Raw genomic sequence first — 16,879 nt, forward strand, 5'->3', positions numbered from 1 at the left:
TTCAAATGATTACCACAGAGCTTGCGGAACCAATTCAACCAGTAGACAAACCTCTGCGCGACGACAGAAGACCTGCAAGCGCAGTAGATTCCGAAGCATCTAAAGCAACTGAGTCTACTGTTAGATTTGGTGTTTATGTTCCTAGAGTTGCGCATAATGTGGTACCAAGCATATAATTTGTGAGAAAAAGCCGCTTCCATGCAGGAGGCACATTTGGTGTAGCACTTAGAACGAGCGCAGGTGTAATCGGCTTGCTTTTCGCTGCCGAACTTGCACTGTTCAAGCAGAAATACCGTTGCAATGAATGGTACAGCTTGGAAGTAATGCATCAGCTCTAGCACGACCTAGCTCAACGAGCCACCGTGGTGGCTCAGTGGTTGTGGCACTTGGCTGCTGACCCGAAAGACGCGGGTTCGATCCCGGCCGCGGCGGTTGGATTTCGATGGAGGCGAAACGCTAGAGGCCCGTGTACTGTGCAATGTCAGTGCCCGTTAAAGAACCCCAGGTGGTCGAAATTTCCGCAGCCCTTCAGTACGGTGTCCCTTCTATCCTGAGTCGCTTTGGGTCGTTAAACCCCAGAAACCAAACCAAACCTATTTCAACTTTGGGTCGTTAAACCCCAGAAACCAAACCAAACCTATTTCAACGAGTAACGAACGAAATACCAGATATTTGGATGGGTGGCCTAATCTGTTGTAAATGCCACAAGTCAACCAGCATTTTATTTTTAACAACGGGCGAACACTTTTCATTAAATTGCGTGTTTTAATCAGAAAGCCATGTTTTCAATGAGCATGTGCATTAGGGCAAAATAAAATGCCACACAGCACGAGAAGCGTAAGTGTACCAATGGACTGTCAGCAGCAGTCTAGTGCTAAACGGTAGAGAGGAGTCGACTTCTGGGCAATGCATGGATGCTTCTTCAACCATGTGATCACACTTGGCCAATGGAATTACGAACTACGCGGGGAAAGCAAACGCGAAACTCTGGGAACTAATAATGTAACTCCTTACAAAGTTTACTGCAACGGCGCCAGTTGCACTGCCAAGAGCACTTCAGGCTCCTGGTCTCGCTCGAGTACTTGCAAAGGGCTCTAAATTCCTCTTCGTTTCCTCAACAGCTTGCTTTTCGTGCTGCTTCGAAAGCCCAGAGGATTTCTCATTTCTCTTAATCTCCTCCCTCTTTAACTTGGTCCAGCGAAGGCCACCACGGAGCTAAGGACAACGTGAAGGCATTGGTCAGTGATGTACGCTCCTGCCTGGCCAGGAACGCTTCGCGATGGCTGCGTACGGCGTCCGTGGAAGCCTCTGACGTGGTCGTAGGCTTCCCGCCCGAAGAGGATAGCGTGGACAAGTTGAACGCACGCTACAGCCACTACCCGGAGGTGCAAGGTGTGCAAACGCTGCCTCATGTCATCCTTAGTATCTGCTAGGTGGCGCTGTTTCTTTGCCTCTTCTGTCGGCACTGATAACATGCTGCCATGCGCAGAGGCATCTCAGTGCGGCACGGGGGACGCGCGCAGTAGTCGGGAAATCAAAGATCGATGTGCCGCTCAGATTGATCTTTCTTCTTTTTTAACACACACACACACACACACACACACACACACACACACACACACACACACACACACACACACACACACACACACACACACACACACACACACACACACACACACACACACACACACACACACACACACACACACACACACACACACACACACACACACACACACACACACACACACACACACACACACACACACACACACACACACACACACACACACACACACACACACACACACACACACACACACACACACACACACACACACACACACACACACACACACACACACACACACACACACACACACACACACACACACACACACACACACACACACACACACACACACACACACACACACACACACACACACACACACACACACACACACACACACACACACACACACACACACACACACACACACACACACACACACACACACACACACACACACACACACACACACACACACACACACACACACACACACACACACACACACACACACACACACACACACACACACACACACACACACACACACACACACACACACACACACACACACACACACACACACACACACACACACACACACACACACACACACACACACACACACACACACACACACACACACACACACACACACACACACACACACACACACACACACACACACACACACACACACACACACACACACACACACACACACACACACACACACACACACACACACACACACACACACACACACACACACACACACACACACACACACACACACACACACACACACACACACACACACACACACACACACACACACACACACACACACACACACACACACACACACACACACACACACACACACACACACACACACACACACACACACACACACACACACACACACACACACACACACACACACACACACACACACACACACACACACACACACACACACACACACACACACACACACACACACACACACACACACACACACACACACACACACACACACACACACACACACACACACACACACACACACACACACACACACACACACACACACACACACACACACACACACACACACACACACATATATATATATATATATATATATATATATATATATATATATATATATATATATATATATATATATATATATATATATATATGTACGCTCCTAAACGTACAGTGCCCTTTCTACCTGTACAGACACTGAGTAGTCATGGCCCTTCATTTCTGCTGCTAGTTCAAAAGTTTAGTCATGTTTCACAATGGCGTGAAATTCAAAGAAAGGTATATTTTCAATTACGTTTCCCTTGAGGGCGGACATACGGGAGCACAGAAAAGCTATGCAGCTATCACAAATTTTCGTACTTTGAAATAAAATTCTCCCAGGCCCGAACCACGACCAGCGACCAACACAGGCAATGGCTCCATGCTAACTAAGCCAACCAGAGCAACTGGCAGATGGCAGTGCAAGGCGGGATCATGCAACAGGCGCAGCAAAAGGAGTAGTCGCTCAGTGCTAGGCTAGGAAGGATCGCAAGCAATTCAAAGCAGCCTAGTAATGGTCCCTTCAAGGATACATCCAGATGCAGACTACCCGCAAGGCCAACTTTCATACTCTGCCAAACGCATGCCAGTAACAAATAAAACCTCCAAGTGTGTTCACTCATACAAGTCATTCGCGAAATTCATAGTGCATGGTCATACACCGAGGACTGGCAGAGGAGGCTCGCTCCAACACCGCGGACCGAATCATCCTTTGCTTAAGGTGGGTTTACACGAGTGGACCACCTGGTGATAAAATCATCACTCCTCTGAGTGATCTTGAACGTGCTGCGGTCGTGGTCACTCAGAAAACTGACATTTGCGTCACATGGTTGCCAGTTCAGCCAGTTCAGTGCGCTTATCTGAACCCACCTTTTAGTTGCCTAAGGTTAAGGAATTTCCTTGCAATGCAAAACTGGTATGTGCCTCAGCACTTCGCAGTGCACGTCGGGCAATGTTTTTTAGATCAACGGGCACTGTTCGGCGTCTAACTGGAGGGCATTTCCGTCGTCGTGACCACGTCTTATTTCCCGCTCTTCGTTCTCAGGTGTTTTCCTGAGCGACTGGTTGCAGGCGGTGGTAGCGAGGAACCGCACCGCCAGCTCGTCCGACCTGCATTTCGATCCGACCAACATGGACGTGGTGGTGTCTCGGGACGGGCTGGTGGTCGTGCCAGCGGCGGTGCTCGTCACTATACTATACGGGCACGACAGCATTCCTGCCCTGAATCTGGCTGGCCTCGGTCACTTGGCCGCCAGGCGCCTTGTTCAGAGTTATGCACCCGGCTTTTCTTACACGCGCCCTCGACGAAAACATGTTACGCAGCAGGAGAGAAACCTACGGTTGAGTCCCGTTTTCAGTTTCATTCATAGCAGCAAGACAAGCGCTGGCGAATTGGTCTTCGCTCGAAAATGGGGGAAAGTCGCATTCAGGCCACAGTTGTACAGGTTGTACTTAAAATATTGCTGAGCCTGAAACAAAGCATATTCTGAGGTCGCAGGCTTCACAGCATGCACTGCACTTATCTTTTCTAAGTACTCCACCATTTCGGTCTTCTAACTTGGCCAGCGTGTGTTGTGTTTTCTTGGGGCTCTGTCGTCTCTCGGCTGCCACTACAGAGCAGGTATTGCAGCAGAGGAGTCTGGCAGCAGTGTGCTCGCAGCTTTTATCCAAAGCAACTCAAGAACAGTATAACATGGATTGCCCCTGTGTGCACTGTCGCCACAGTCACGCCGCTTGTTCGGAGCCTCACATGGGTTAGAGTAAGTGTAATGGCGGCTTTTCGCTAAACTTTTGTCTGACGTGTCCTCTCTCAGTGTGCAGTCCCTCGTTCTCCTGATCAGCTGTGATGTGCTTCATATTTCATCGCCTCTCTTAAAACCCCCGACAGTGTGAACTAAATACATTATTTCGTCTGTGCGCCCAGTAACTTCTGTTTTGTTTATCAGAGCGACGCAACCGCATTGCTCGCCTTTCAGCAGTCAACATCTCTTGGTGCGTGTACATGTTTTTGTTTGCGTGTGCTTGCGTTTGTTTCCGTGCTTAACTAACCTCTTCATGAAGATCAGGTATGCCTCTTTCTTAGAACCTCAATATATAGAAATAATTATCTTTTTTCAAGCAGTAAATATTCGCGACTCACAAGGAACTACCGGCCGTAAATATTGGCTGAAAGAAAGGGTCGGAGAGTGGATGTTTTTTTTCTTTTTATACGAATGAAAGTGGGTTGGAAGGTCAGTCTTGGTTCACCTACGCGGAAAGATGAAAAGCGGAGGCCACCACTATCAGGAGCCCCGGCGTCTTCTGCAGAGACGGGCGTGGCACAGAAAGCATTCTCTGCACATAAAGCACAATTTTGTTCAGAGATGCACTTGAGTACGTAGGAAGCACAAAATTGTTCTTCAAGTGTACCTCTTTCTAGGCTACGGAGCCTATTTACATTGGTTGTAGGCGTTTTCCGACAACCTCCAACGTTTCTCTAATCTTTCTTTTTGCACGTGTTTAAACCTGTATTCGCGTTCTCCTGCGCGGTACAGCTTGCCCGATTGCAAAGAGATTAGGCACATTGTAATTTAACAGTTTTATTATTTTAATCGTTGGCCTGTTTGTCATTGGCCTATAAGAATAATTGGTTCAGTTTAAATTAAGAAACTCACTACCCAGTCAATCAAAGTGGTCAGATATTCGCTTCTTCAAAGCAAAACGCTGAAGCGAGCTTCACAAGCCGACAATAAAGCATCACGAATTATGTGCTCGATCTTCGTCTCACCTCGCGTCTTTTGGTTCACCCACGATTTCACTACTTTGTGTGCCGGAATGATAGCCATCGATTTTTATGTTTTCTCTCAATTATTGTTTGCTCGCTAGATAGCGGAACATTTCTTTGGGACGAGCTGAGAACGCCTTTTGAGCAGCGCATATAGAAGCACGTTCATTAGCCTCAATGGCAGGGGAATTTCTGTCGCGCGACGGTGTAAATCCAACGAATCCTGGTCAATGGTCTCGCAATCTGCAACAACCTCGTAGTGTATTACGGTACTCGCAGAAACCAGCGCCAAGCCCTGCGCTACTTCAATGATTTGCATATCTTGAAGATTCCGAGAAAAAATTTTACAGCTCTTGACTTTCGCGTTTCTTCTCCTTCCTGGCTGCAGGCTCCTTCTGCCCGGTACACAGCCCGAGCCGCAGTGCGGGGGTACTCCACCGGCAGATGGCTCGGGAGCGGCAGACGTGTTTGAGAACCTTCTCGCATTCGAGTGCGCCCGACACGTTATGAACGCGGTGATCCAGCGCAACGCCAGCTCCGCGCAATGGCTACCCATGCATGTGGACCTCACCCCGGTCAAACAGCTTTTCACAGCCGGATGCTTCAAGGTGACGTCGCGCGACTGCAACGTACTGATGAGCATGACGAAATTAGACGAGGCAATGGTCATTTGTAAGCATGCTTAGTAGATGAGTAATATACGGCGCACAATACGTGTTCTTTACTAAAAAGCTTCAGCTGCTTCGTCAACATTCGCGGTTAGTTTCAAAGATGCGGGCAGCCAGAACCAATATGAAGGTGATCACATCTGATGTTTTTTCAAAAAAAAAGGTTTCGCATAGCTAAGCCCTTGGTCCCTACATCCTTCACCGCAACTTTTATTGCGGAGCAACAGTTCGTTACACCACGAATGCGTTATTGCTAGCCCGGCCCAAACCTCAGTGGTTTCAACTGTACTTCTTCACTTGATCTGCATTTCTTGGTCAAGCGGACTTTAAGCAGAGGGATCATTTTCAAAAGGGCCTCTTTTCAGCTCAAACACTTGTAATGTATTCAAACACTCGCTGCAAGAGAAGTAATTTTTATTGCGGAATCGCTGGCAGCAGGTAAAAGGGACTAACCTATATTGTGCGATTCTTTGCAAACCCAAGCTTACACATAATCATTGCCTAAGGGTCAGTCAAATATTTAGTGGAATCCCTCAAGATTTAGCAGATTTGTAATAAGGGTGTAATTACTCTGGCATCTACCTAACTGCAGCCCTGCGGCTACAATTAAAGCTATACAGCTTCCAAAGAAACTTCGTAGGTAATTAATTTTTTAAAGTTGTTTTCTTTAATTGCGAAGTCTCTTTGGAAACTGTATAGCTTTCTTCCGTAGCCGTATGGCTGCGCTTGGGTGAATTCCAATGAGTAGTTACTCCTTTATTACAAACCTTTGCATTACTTACCGCCTCAATCCGAGTTTAAAACCGCCCGGGCCCTTTCAATGAGACTTCTCTTTGACGTTGTTCTAGAGCGGTGGCGCTGGTTCATGGTGGCATCATACTCATTCCTCAGAATCTAGAATTTTGCAGGATGAGTGTACACTTTGAAAGAAGAGCTTTGGAGAAGAATCTGCAAATCAGATTTGTCTCAGAACTTACGAGTTGGTTCAAGTTTGTAGCAAAAATACATGGCCTGATTCCAAGGTATTGGCAACGTCAATAAACTGTATCTAATTATTTGCTTTGGGATTTCAGTCATTTGACCACATGGTGGCGCATATAGAAACGTTCGCGTGTAGCTCTCCCAAGTTTGGAGAATGATATTGAAAGCTTACCTTTAACAATTGTGCACGCACATCGCATGCATGAGTGTTACCGAGAGCCTGCACAAATCTTCTGAGGAATTTTTTTAGGAATGTTGGGTTTGACCCTGGCAATCACTGTTTACCGCATCGCAACGAACAGTGTGATACGATGTCCAACCGATATTTCACGAGCGTTTCATGCAATTCTCGTAAAGCACCGTCGACACACACAAGTTTCAAGAAATATATCCGCTTGATGTGTTTAACTCTACTCTTGCTTCCCAGGACTGCCGTGCGCGGGGTAGCGGGACAGAGGGTAGCTGCGACGGGGGCGCTCTTCGCCGACTGCGCGCGTTCGCCGACGCCTTCGGATGTCAGTACTCGCCGCCAACGTGTGAGCTGCCCTAGCCGCGCCCCGATGGACGTGCCGGCCAAAAGGAGTCGTACCTGAGATTCTGCCAAAAGAGGCTACTCCCGAACGCAGCTTTAACCCTTTCGTCGTCACAACCTCACACTTCTCACGAATGTTGCTCGAGTAATGCTTCTTGTTTGTACGAATTCGCTTGTCGACACAGTTGCGTTTATTGCGTCAAGTTCTCTAGTTCGCTAATTAAAGGAGCTTGCTAACTTCCCTCTTGACAGTATAGTGCGTGGAGAGTACAGCACGTTCACGTTTGCGCCACTCAGCACTTTGTACCGCAGGTAAGGTTCTATAATTTTACTTAAATTTCGCCACTGTGTCCAAAAAATATATTCCTTACTGCAGCGATGGACTCGGGGTAAATTTTACTCTTTTCAGAAGCTCTTTCAAATCATGCTTCCTAAATGGAGTTCAACAGCCTTTGCGACTTGCATTCGTTGCGGTCGCTTAATGACTATGGCTTTTGGCTACCAAAACGAAGGTCACGGGTTGGAATCCCGGCCGCGGCGGCCTCCTTTCGCCGGTGGTCAATTGCTACAACGCACGTGGGCTGTGCAATATCAGCACGCAGTAAAGAACACTAAGTGCTCGAAATAAATTCTAAACTCTTCACTACGGCGTTTATCATAGTCTACTTACACCTATGGGAATTGCTCGCATGCTATACTATATCGTATGAGAAAAAACGACGCCATACAGTTGCGCTTTATCTTGTAGAAGTTTTAAAAACAGACAACTCTCACGCTTCGCCCCAGTATAGAGGTGGAAGTCGAAGTTACCCTGTTTTTCCAAAAGAAAGGATGAAGAGGAGTCACCATTATGCGACCAAGAATAAACAACGTCCTTACTAATTAACTGCTTTGAGTGCACCGCCGTGTTACTGCAGTGAACGGAACACCGCCTCAGCTAAGAGGTGGAATTGGCAAATCTGTTCACATCACATTGGACTTGGTGTTTACTGCTGCCTGGTGGGTCTTCGGGATTTGTCATCGCAGTGTCGCGCGCCATTTCATGCAGCGAAATTCTGCACAACGAGGCACGCGAATGGCTCTGTGTGCGCAGACTTTAAGGCCTTTGACGCGCCGAATATTGGTTTCTTATGTATCACAATAGCGTAAGGAAACCGGCAGTTAGCGGTCTTACCATCGGTGAAAAAGTCCGAGCCTAAAGTGTGAACTAAGCAGGGAACATAACAATTGTAGTTCTTTTGACGTTATTTTCTGATTTTTTTATTGTCAATATTTTTGTCCCCCACCCTCGCCACCAGCGCCAGTGACGTTTTCCACTGCACATATCTTTTTTCCGTCTCAGAGTCGTACCCCCAACCCTTGACGTTGCGAGGCCTGTGGCGGAAGCTATTCAGCGGAATCTGTCAAGAATGATAGCTAAAAGCATTTCATGCTGTAAAATAGCGCCTCGCTCGGCACCCAGCGGTTCCTTGTGCAAAAGACCGCTCGGGCTGTTTTGCCCAGCCTCGTCTTCCGCAGCGGAGCGTACAGCTCACGCCACCATGGTCTGGCGGGCTTGCTGGCTGGCTGCGTAGCGTTTCCTCCATCAGAGATGGGATGCGATAATGGACCTTGATGCTGCACGAGGGTAAGGAAGTGCTTAAGACCGGGAAAATTTCTAGAGAGCCTGTTAAAACCCCGCACTTTGTGCAGCAGAAGCAAGGCGAATAGGCGTCGGCGTGATGACTGTGCAGTGCGTGCCATCGTAGCTAATCAAACCAAGGCGAGGCGGCTTTATCGTCAAGACCCTACAGTGCGCTCGTACAAGCAGAAACAAGGAGGCGTTGGAAGCAAGCGAAAGCCGTAGGAGGCACTAAGGCGTATCACAAGTAATTCCTTGACTTTGGTTACAGGTTTTATGTGTTGCTTGAGCGTTGCCGCCGCTAACAGCATGAGGATCGGCTTGTCGCACTCTACGCTGCAAGAGGCGCTTCTGATTGCCGACGTCGCTACATTCCAAAAGCGCACCGGCAGCCACTGAATTTTGGGTTGCACGTCCTTAACAAAGGGCCCATTTTAAACCACGTTGGATGAATCTGACATTTCGGATCTGCCTACATGCGGCCTATCATGCCTAAACTCTTCGCAGATCAATGAGTGCGAGCCTGCGACAGCTCTGTGTCGAACATGGCGCCGGTAACCTTGTCGTGAAATACAAGCTACGAGCTCGGGGAAACATCTTCCACAACACAAGCGTGCTGTATTACGCGCCCAGGAACCAACCTCACGACTGCAGCAATCGCCTCTCGCTTTTTAACGTTCGCTCCTTTGCAAGAAGTTAGGTGCTTTATGCAATCGCACATGTTTGCTCCCGTCCCTAACGATGCAGTCCAAGTTTCATTCAGGAGAAGACAGCTCCTCCGCCCTTATTGCCTTTACGATGCCCTTCTCATCCGCGTTTCCCCAGGGTAGGAACGCATTAGGCATCGTTATCAACAATCTGGGCCAAGCGCATCTGGTTGGCTTGGCTACCACCACGTGGCGCATGTCTCTGAACATCAATTAGAGCTGAATCAGAATCAGTCATTACTTACCACACACAAGACTTCTAACACATCCATTGAAGACAATTGGTCTGTCTACAAGAGCGAACTCTAAACACTAACTGATCGCTATGTGCTAACAAGAACAATTATTTATAACTCTGCTTCTCTGTAGTTAAGTTGAAGTCTACGCCACCTATGTAACAAAAAGAAATGTGCTCTTTGTCGCGCCAAACCAACTGACCGTGCTGATGGCTGAGAATCATATCACATTCACGAAGAGTGATTTCGCTGTTCCAAATGCAAAAAAAGAAAATTGTTCAATATTACCTTACCGTTACATCTAATACCTAATCCACGTAAATTGTGGGATATAGTCATTTACAATAAAAGGAAAATTATCCAAGTAACCCGTCCTGACAATGTTACGGTCCCGCCGAGCCATTGTTGTTCAGTTTTAAAGGGACCCAGAAAGGGGCTTGTGACGAGGGTAAGAAAAGCCAGTACACTGATATATACTGAACCGCCCATTATTCTCCCGCAAAAATTTTCGACCTAGCTTGCGCAACACTAGAGATACAAGTGATTAAAAATGACAGTCCGCCTTCTCCCTCTCAACTCATACGCCAAAGGGAGTCATAAAAAAATAATACAAGCTGGCGCGACGCTCCGCCTACGAATACGTCACCATTGTTTACTTCCGATTGCCGCGCTCTCTCGCTCGCTCGCTTCACGCCTGGCGCATCATCGCAACGTCTGCTTATTTGCTTATTTGTCGCCGTTATAGACCCAGATCTCGAGAAACGCTTGATAAAGAAGAGTGCCGAGACGAACTTCGAGCCATGCAAGAAAACGCCGTTTGAAACCCCGGCGTTGAATTTCGACGACGACGAAAGCTATTCGTCGGCGGGTTCACCGGACCCTCCCGATGACGCTGGTGGCGTTGCTGTCGGGGGGTAAGTGATGCGTCTGGTAATGATCGTCCGCATATTCTTAGTTGTAGAAGTTCTGTAAGTCATACAAAATGGTAAATAATAGCTAGCGTGAGTGCTTGCTTTCATCAATATTTTGCGCTGCCGCCCGTCGATCTGTGTTCTGCAGGGCTGACATTCAGGGCTGACGCAGGCGCAGTTGCGGCTTCTTCGGTGTAATGTCGACACCACTGGTGCAAGTTTCCTGCCGCGACGTTCCGGCAGTAGTTGCGGAGTGCGAGAAAGGGTGCGTGACACAGCATCGCGCATTCTAGAGCGTTTGCTGCACCCCTGAGGTTCTCAGGGCGGTGTATTGGGCGATGCGGAAGAACGGCGCCAACCTGGAAGAGGGCGAGGAGCTGTACAGGTCATCCAAAAGTGTATTACAACTGAAACACAGTTTTATGTTCACCATGACCCTTGGTTGTTTCCGAGCTAATCGGTTCCTTGCGTACCGGGCATTCACCCATTGGATATGGGGGAAGCTCTGGAGAGCCAACCGTGTGGTGCTGCCAGCCTGCGTCGTGTGCAGGATTCGGAGGGAATTTCCCTCAGCCAGCTACGTGGGCTTTCCGCACCCTGCCCAATAGCGCATGTAATGGTCCACTCTTGCCATGATGTTCACATTTTCCATTAACTGCATATTACTGTCAATTTGCTGCTTAGTGCCTCCATCGGCTCATGTCTGTCGTTAACTGTTTTGATACTGTTGACAAAATGCATTGCTTCGGCGAGGCAGCAACAAGTTTATATAGGCCCTTCTAGGGCCTACAGATACCTGTGCTTGATGGGATTAAAGTTTTGAGCATGGCTTTATCTGTGCAAGCAGTATCGTTCATACGCCACTTTTTTTCTCACCAATGTAGTAGGATCACTACATGAAGCACAAAGTGCTACCTGTGCCTGCTGGGAAAACATTGAGTAGATTTTGGATGTTACGAGGACACTACGGTCAAAGGGTAGCAGCAACTGGGCTGCTTTCCATGGGGTTCTTTAACGGGCACTGACATCGCACACTACACGGGCCTCTAGAATTTCGCCTCCATTGAAATTCGACCCCCGCGGCTGGGATCGAACCCGCGCCTTTCGGGCCAGCAGCCGAGCGCCATAACCACTGCGCCACTCTGGCGGTCGCCAGTTTACTAGTGGTCTACAAAGAGCAAGAGCAAGACTGCAGTTTTTATCTGCAGTTTTGGTGGTGTGCGCTGCTTACATAAAAGTGGTATTTTGCACTTCAGTTTTTAACACGTATTCAAGGAAACTAAATTATTTATTGTCCTGTTGGATATCACATCATCTGGTGCCTAGCCATGGATGCCTTTAAGATTCTTCATCGCTCTTAGCGTTGCCACTGCTGGGGCCCAGCTAAGCACTACGCACCAGCTTCCGAAACAGGCCGCTCAGAATGCAGCAGAAAATGATGCTAAAGTGAGCAGGTGAAGGGCTTCAGTACATTCGTAAGTAGCCCAACAGGGGTCCACGCTAGAAAATGATAGCACTCTGCACGGTGAGCTTAGCATCCACCTGCAGTATCTCGCTTTGTCTTCTGTATGTGTGTCTGCATGTATCTGTCAATCTTGGCAGTGCTGTTATGAAAGCCTCCACCGGTTTGCTGGGCTTTCTTCCTCATATTGCTTTTTGCCCTTTCGTAGATCACATTCACATGACTTGCGGCATAAAATGGGCTTCTAACTTAGCCTTGACAATGTTGTAAACATTCGGACCGTCATCAGCACATCAAGTGAGGAATGAACATCTTCAGCCTTTCTGGCGACTCTATCGTTATGCCACTCAGGTGCTGACCCGGGTATGCGCGTTCTATTTTATCCATGTTGGCCACATATTGATGGAGGTAAAATGCAAACGCCCATGAACTGTGCGATGTCAGTGCATGTTAAGGAAACGTAGTTGGTAGAAATTTATCCGCAGCCCTCCCTCATTTTATTCTATTTATTTACAACATACTGCTATCCTCATAGATGTGGTTTTTGCAGGACAGGAATAAATTGTATAAACACATGAAAAACGATTACAGTCAGGTTACAGCTGAAATAAAATAAAAAGTAACAAATAATAAAAATAAACTCATGGTTGCAAAATGAATTGCAAAAAGAAAACGTCAATGCAATACAATGGTATAAATCAAGCACACAAAAAGAAAATAAAAACAAACAATTCCAAACAGTGCACTTATTCTCTTTCTAGAGTTTTATTGATACATCAGACCCCCCAAGTCATTTGTAGTGAGCGTATAAGGGGGGCTGATGGCTCCAGGGGGAAAAGGTTCTCAGTGTTAGCAGAGCTTAGGATAACAGCACAGGTCAGCTGAAAAGGTGGATGTGCTGGGCTTGATGCACACTGGACTGCTTCACTCTGCGCAGCTGGAATCATTGAAGGTGTAGCGGGGCTTGCATCGCCAGCGGCGCTTATGAAGCTGGAAGTGCGATCTGGATCGCGCTGAACAGCACACATTCGGCAAACCGCCTGGCCAGCAACGTCGACAGCCCGCTCCGGCAGGTCTCCAGCCGCGGCAACGGTACCATCCATTAAATGTGTATCACCTTTTCATCTGGTGACTCGTCCGGACGACAGCTTTGACGCACGCAACGCCTCCGCCACCGGCACTGCGCTCCTGCCCGTCCTGTCCCTCTACTTGGCCTTGCCGCTGCATGCCCGTTGTTCGCCCTCGGTTTTCGGCAGCTTCTTCTCGCCGCCATGTACGCGCCTACCATTACATCCGGTGAGCTCCTCCAGACGTATCAGTGCTCCTTCCTTCCTCGGCTGCTCGGCCTGCCTGCGTTTTATGCCAGGGACCCCGTTTTGCGGCTGGTGCTGCTGGACTCGCACTTTCACATCAACCACGCGTCCAGCGAGCTGCTGCGCTATCAGCACGCCAGCCGCGAACTCCCACCCAGTCTTCTGGCAAAGCTGCGGTTGCCGCCTCCTGGCCCCCACATTTACGCCGAATTCAAGAACGGCCTGAAGGCGTATGTTAGCTTGGAGCTCCCGCCGACTCTCTGCGCTGCTGTTCCGGGCTCTGAAGCAGTGCCACCACTCAACTCGCGACGACTGGCCGAATCCCCCCTCATAGCTGCTTCGGTTTTCCCTCTGCCAGCTACTACATTGGAGCCGCTCCCAACTTCGGTCTCTCCCAAGTTTCCTCCACGGGCCCTTGTGGACGGCCATCCACCTGCGAGCTCCCGTCCCACAGCGCCTCCTGCCCAGTCCTGCTTGCCAACCGTAGCGCCTGCCCTTGGACCATCACCAGAAGAGCTCTCTCTCAGCCCGGGCCCCAACTCGCTTCTAGTAGCCTGTTCGCCTGCTACCTCATGCCCAATCGCAGTGAGCCCATCTCTCCTTCCTGTCGTGAGGCACGCCACGTTGTGCCACGTTGTGCTCATAGGTGGTGCTCACGATGATGATGCCAATGTTAGGGCAGGCAGTGAGAGTGCGTCTGGTAGTGTTTTTGAAAATGTGGAATGCCTGGTAGAAACGTGGTCTTGCTTTTCGGGCCTGTTGTAGTGGCTTGTCATGTGGTGTAGAGTTGGTGGCTCACTGCTCAGAAAGCTTTCTATGTAGGAGGAGCCCTCGCAACTTTCGACAACATTCATCAAGAGGTTGTAACCTAACCTGCGGAGAAAACAGCAAATTAGGCGTTGTTTGAGTACACAACAGCAGTATTAGACGAAGTATCTATCCAAGTTTGTGCAAGTGGCATCAAGTTGCTGCTAATTCAGCATGTGTGTTTCCACTGAATGATAAAATAGTAAGTCTTCTGGTATTACTGCAAATCTAATGGCCCATACAGAAAGGCTATAATTCAAGAAAAATGATTTCATTACCACAATATTACAGATGTTAAAGTCTTCATTGTGTTATGAATGGAACGCACATCAGCCGAAAAAGATTAAAGCGAAGAATCAATCGACCGGGATAATCACGTGGAAGCGGCAATTTCGACTGGTCATTTGACCCCACGCGGACTACACGGAAAAAGATTAGCTGGGAACATGCCTGCGGAATCTTTCCCATGCTCTTCAGGAAGGGGGAGATGACCTTCCCTTTGTCTGTTTCCTCGCAAGAAGCAACCGACGGAGGTCAGATGACCGGGGAAGAAGGAAACGGTGCCTTCTTTAAATTAGCGGTGACTGACAAGTGCCTGTCTTTGGATGGACTTACAGCTTTGAGCGAAATAGCAGCGGACCTCTGAATCCTCCTCGCCCATTCCCACGGGGCTCTGCTTGTTATGTGCGGTGACTCTTCCTATCTTTGCCTCGTGTTCAATTGTATACCACCTGGTGAAAGGGGCGAAGCCTTATTGTATTTAACGAACATCCTGAGTAGGAACGAAGGCCCTGGGCCTCGCCAATAAGGCTCATCCAGCCGCTCGACGCAATGAACTGTTAATTCTTAATTTTTTTATTCTTTCTTTCGTAAAACATGCAAATAAGTTTTCCTATGTGCCAGTAAACCGGTTTGTGTTTCCGCCATTCCCAAATGTCAGCTTCCATCCTTCCGCATCTCTTCTCCGGCCCAACAACGCTACCTTGCATAACAGCCGGCCATGCTACCCGGCATATAACAACTGGTTGCCGCGGTGAAATGCTGCTACCCGAAATATAACAATTGTTTGCTTACTGTATATTGTCTCCTCTTTTACCGGACAGTGAAGTGCCCTTTTCTCGCCTTGGATGTTTTCACCTTCCACCGATGTTCACCGTGAGCTGTCTTCGCTTTCACATTCGTAGAGTTCTCGTTGTAGTGCATCACAGCCAGCTGAGTCCTGAATTAAGAAAAATGGTCGTCTCATCTGCTTGCATGCCACAGGTTAAAGTGCGCGTGTACCTTGCTTGCATCACTTCCTCTGAGAAGGCATTTGCCTTGGGAGCAAACTGTATAACCAGGCTGTGGAACGACTATTACGAAAACGTTTGCATGTCAGGACACAGCTGACAGATGTCATGCAGCAACAAAGGGGAGCTCACAATTTTCTGTAGCTCTTGGAAAGCCTTTGAGTCTGACGGAAGAGATATTTGGTCTAGCGCTGCTTTAATATCATTAACGGAGCCTAAAATTCAACATTGACTAAGTATTACAGTAACAGCATTCGGCACCAGCTCTTCGCATCATCCACTGGCGTTTGCCAAGAGAGCTATGTATGCATTTTTGGTAGGGTTCCACATGGCCATTGTGCCTGTTGCAGACATGGTTCAGCAAGCTGCTCCACATGCTGACCACGAGGTCCCCGTCTCCTCGGCCAATAGCCGCCGCCCAGTAGAGGTGGTCAATAATGCTCACAATCTATCCCTCAGGAGTTGTGTGTGTGCGGCTGCATGCCTGGAGCTTTTTCTTGAGGCCTAGAACAAAGATAAAATTGCCGTGCTTGCAAAGCATATCCTGGTCCTCTCGCGACAACAACACGGTGCCTTAATTACCTTCAAAAACATGCCATACTTTTAACCAATGCTTGATGCCTGGCTTCTCCACCCGGCCGAAACGCCTGACACCGGGATGTCTGTCTGAAAATGGACAACAATGACAAGCAAGGCACTGTAATGGCTGAGAAAAATATTTGTGTTCAGAAGCAGCACAACATCAGGACTTATGCATATCCGGGTCAGAGTGCCATTTTGAATCCCCCTTGAGTGGGCACGGGAACATTTCAAGAAGCATGGCTTCTTACTTCCGCTTTGCTCCGATGCAGGTTATGCTGACGCTCTTCTTCACCTGGCTGATACCGGAATCGCTATCTCCCCCATGCCCATGAGCTCAG

The 16,879-nt window shown here is 48.4% G+C and overlaps 1 long non-coding RNA gene across 1 annotated transcript; it reads left to right on the forward strand.

Annotated features, from left to right (window-relative positions):
* Positions 1–1,106: 1,106 nt before the first annotated feature.
* On the forward strand, positions 1,107–16,873 carry LOC144115836 (uncharacterized). The gene is made up of 3 exons (XR_013311569.1): positions 1,107–1,392; positions 5,821–6,040; positions 16,811–16,873. It is a non-coding gene; the product is annotated as an uncharacterized LOC144115836 (long non-coding RNA).
* The last annotated feature ends 6 nt before the right edge of the window (positions 16,874–16,879 follow it).

This window comes from Amblyomma americanum, chromosome 1, assembly GCF_052857255.1.
Source record: "Amblyomma americanum isolate KBUSLIRL-KWMA chromosome 1, ASM5285725v1, whole genome shotgun sequence".
In the NCBI taxonomy this organism is placed as follows: Eukaryota; Metazoa; Arthropoda; class Arachnida; order Ixodida; family Ixodidae; genus Amblyomma; species Amblyomma americanum.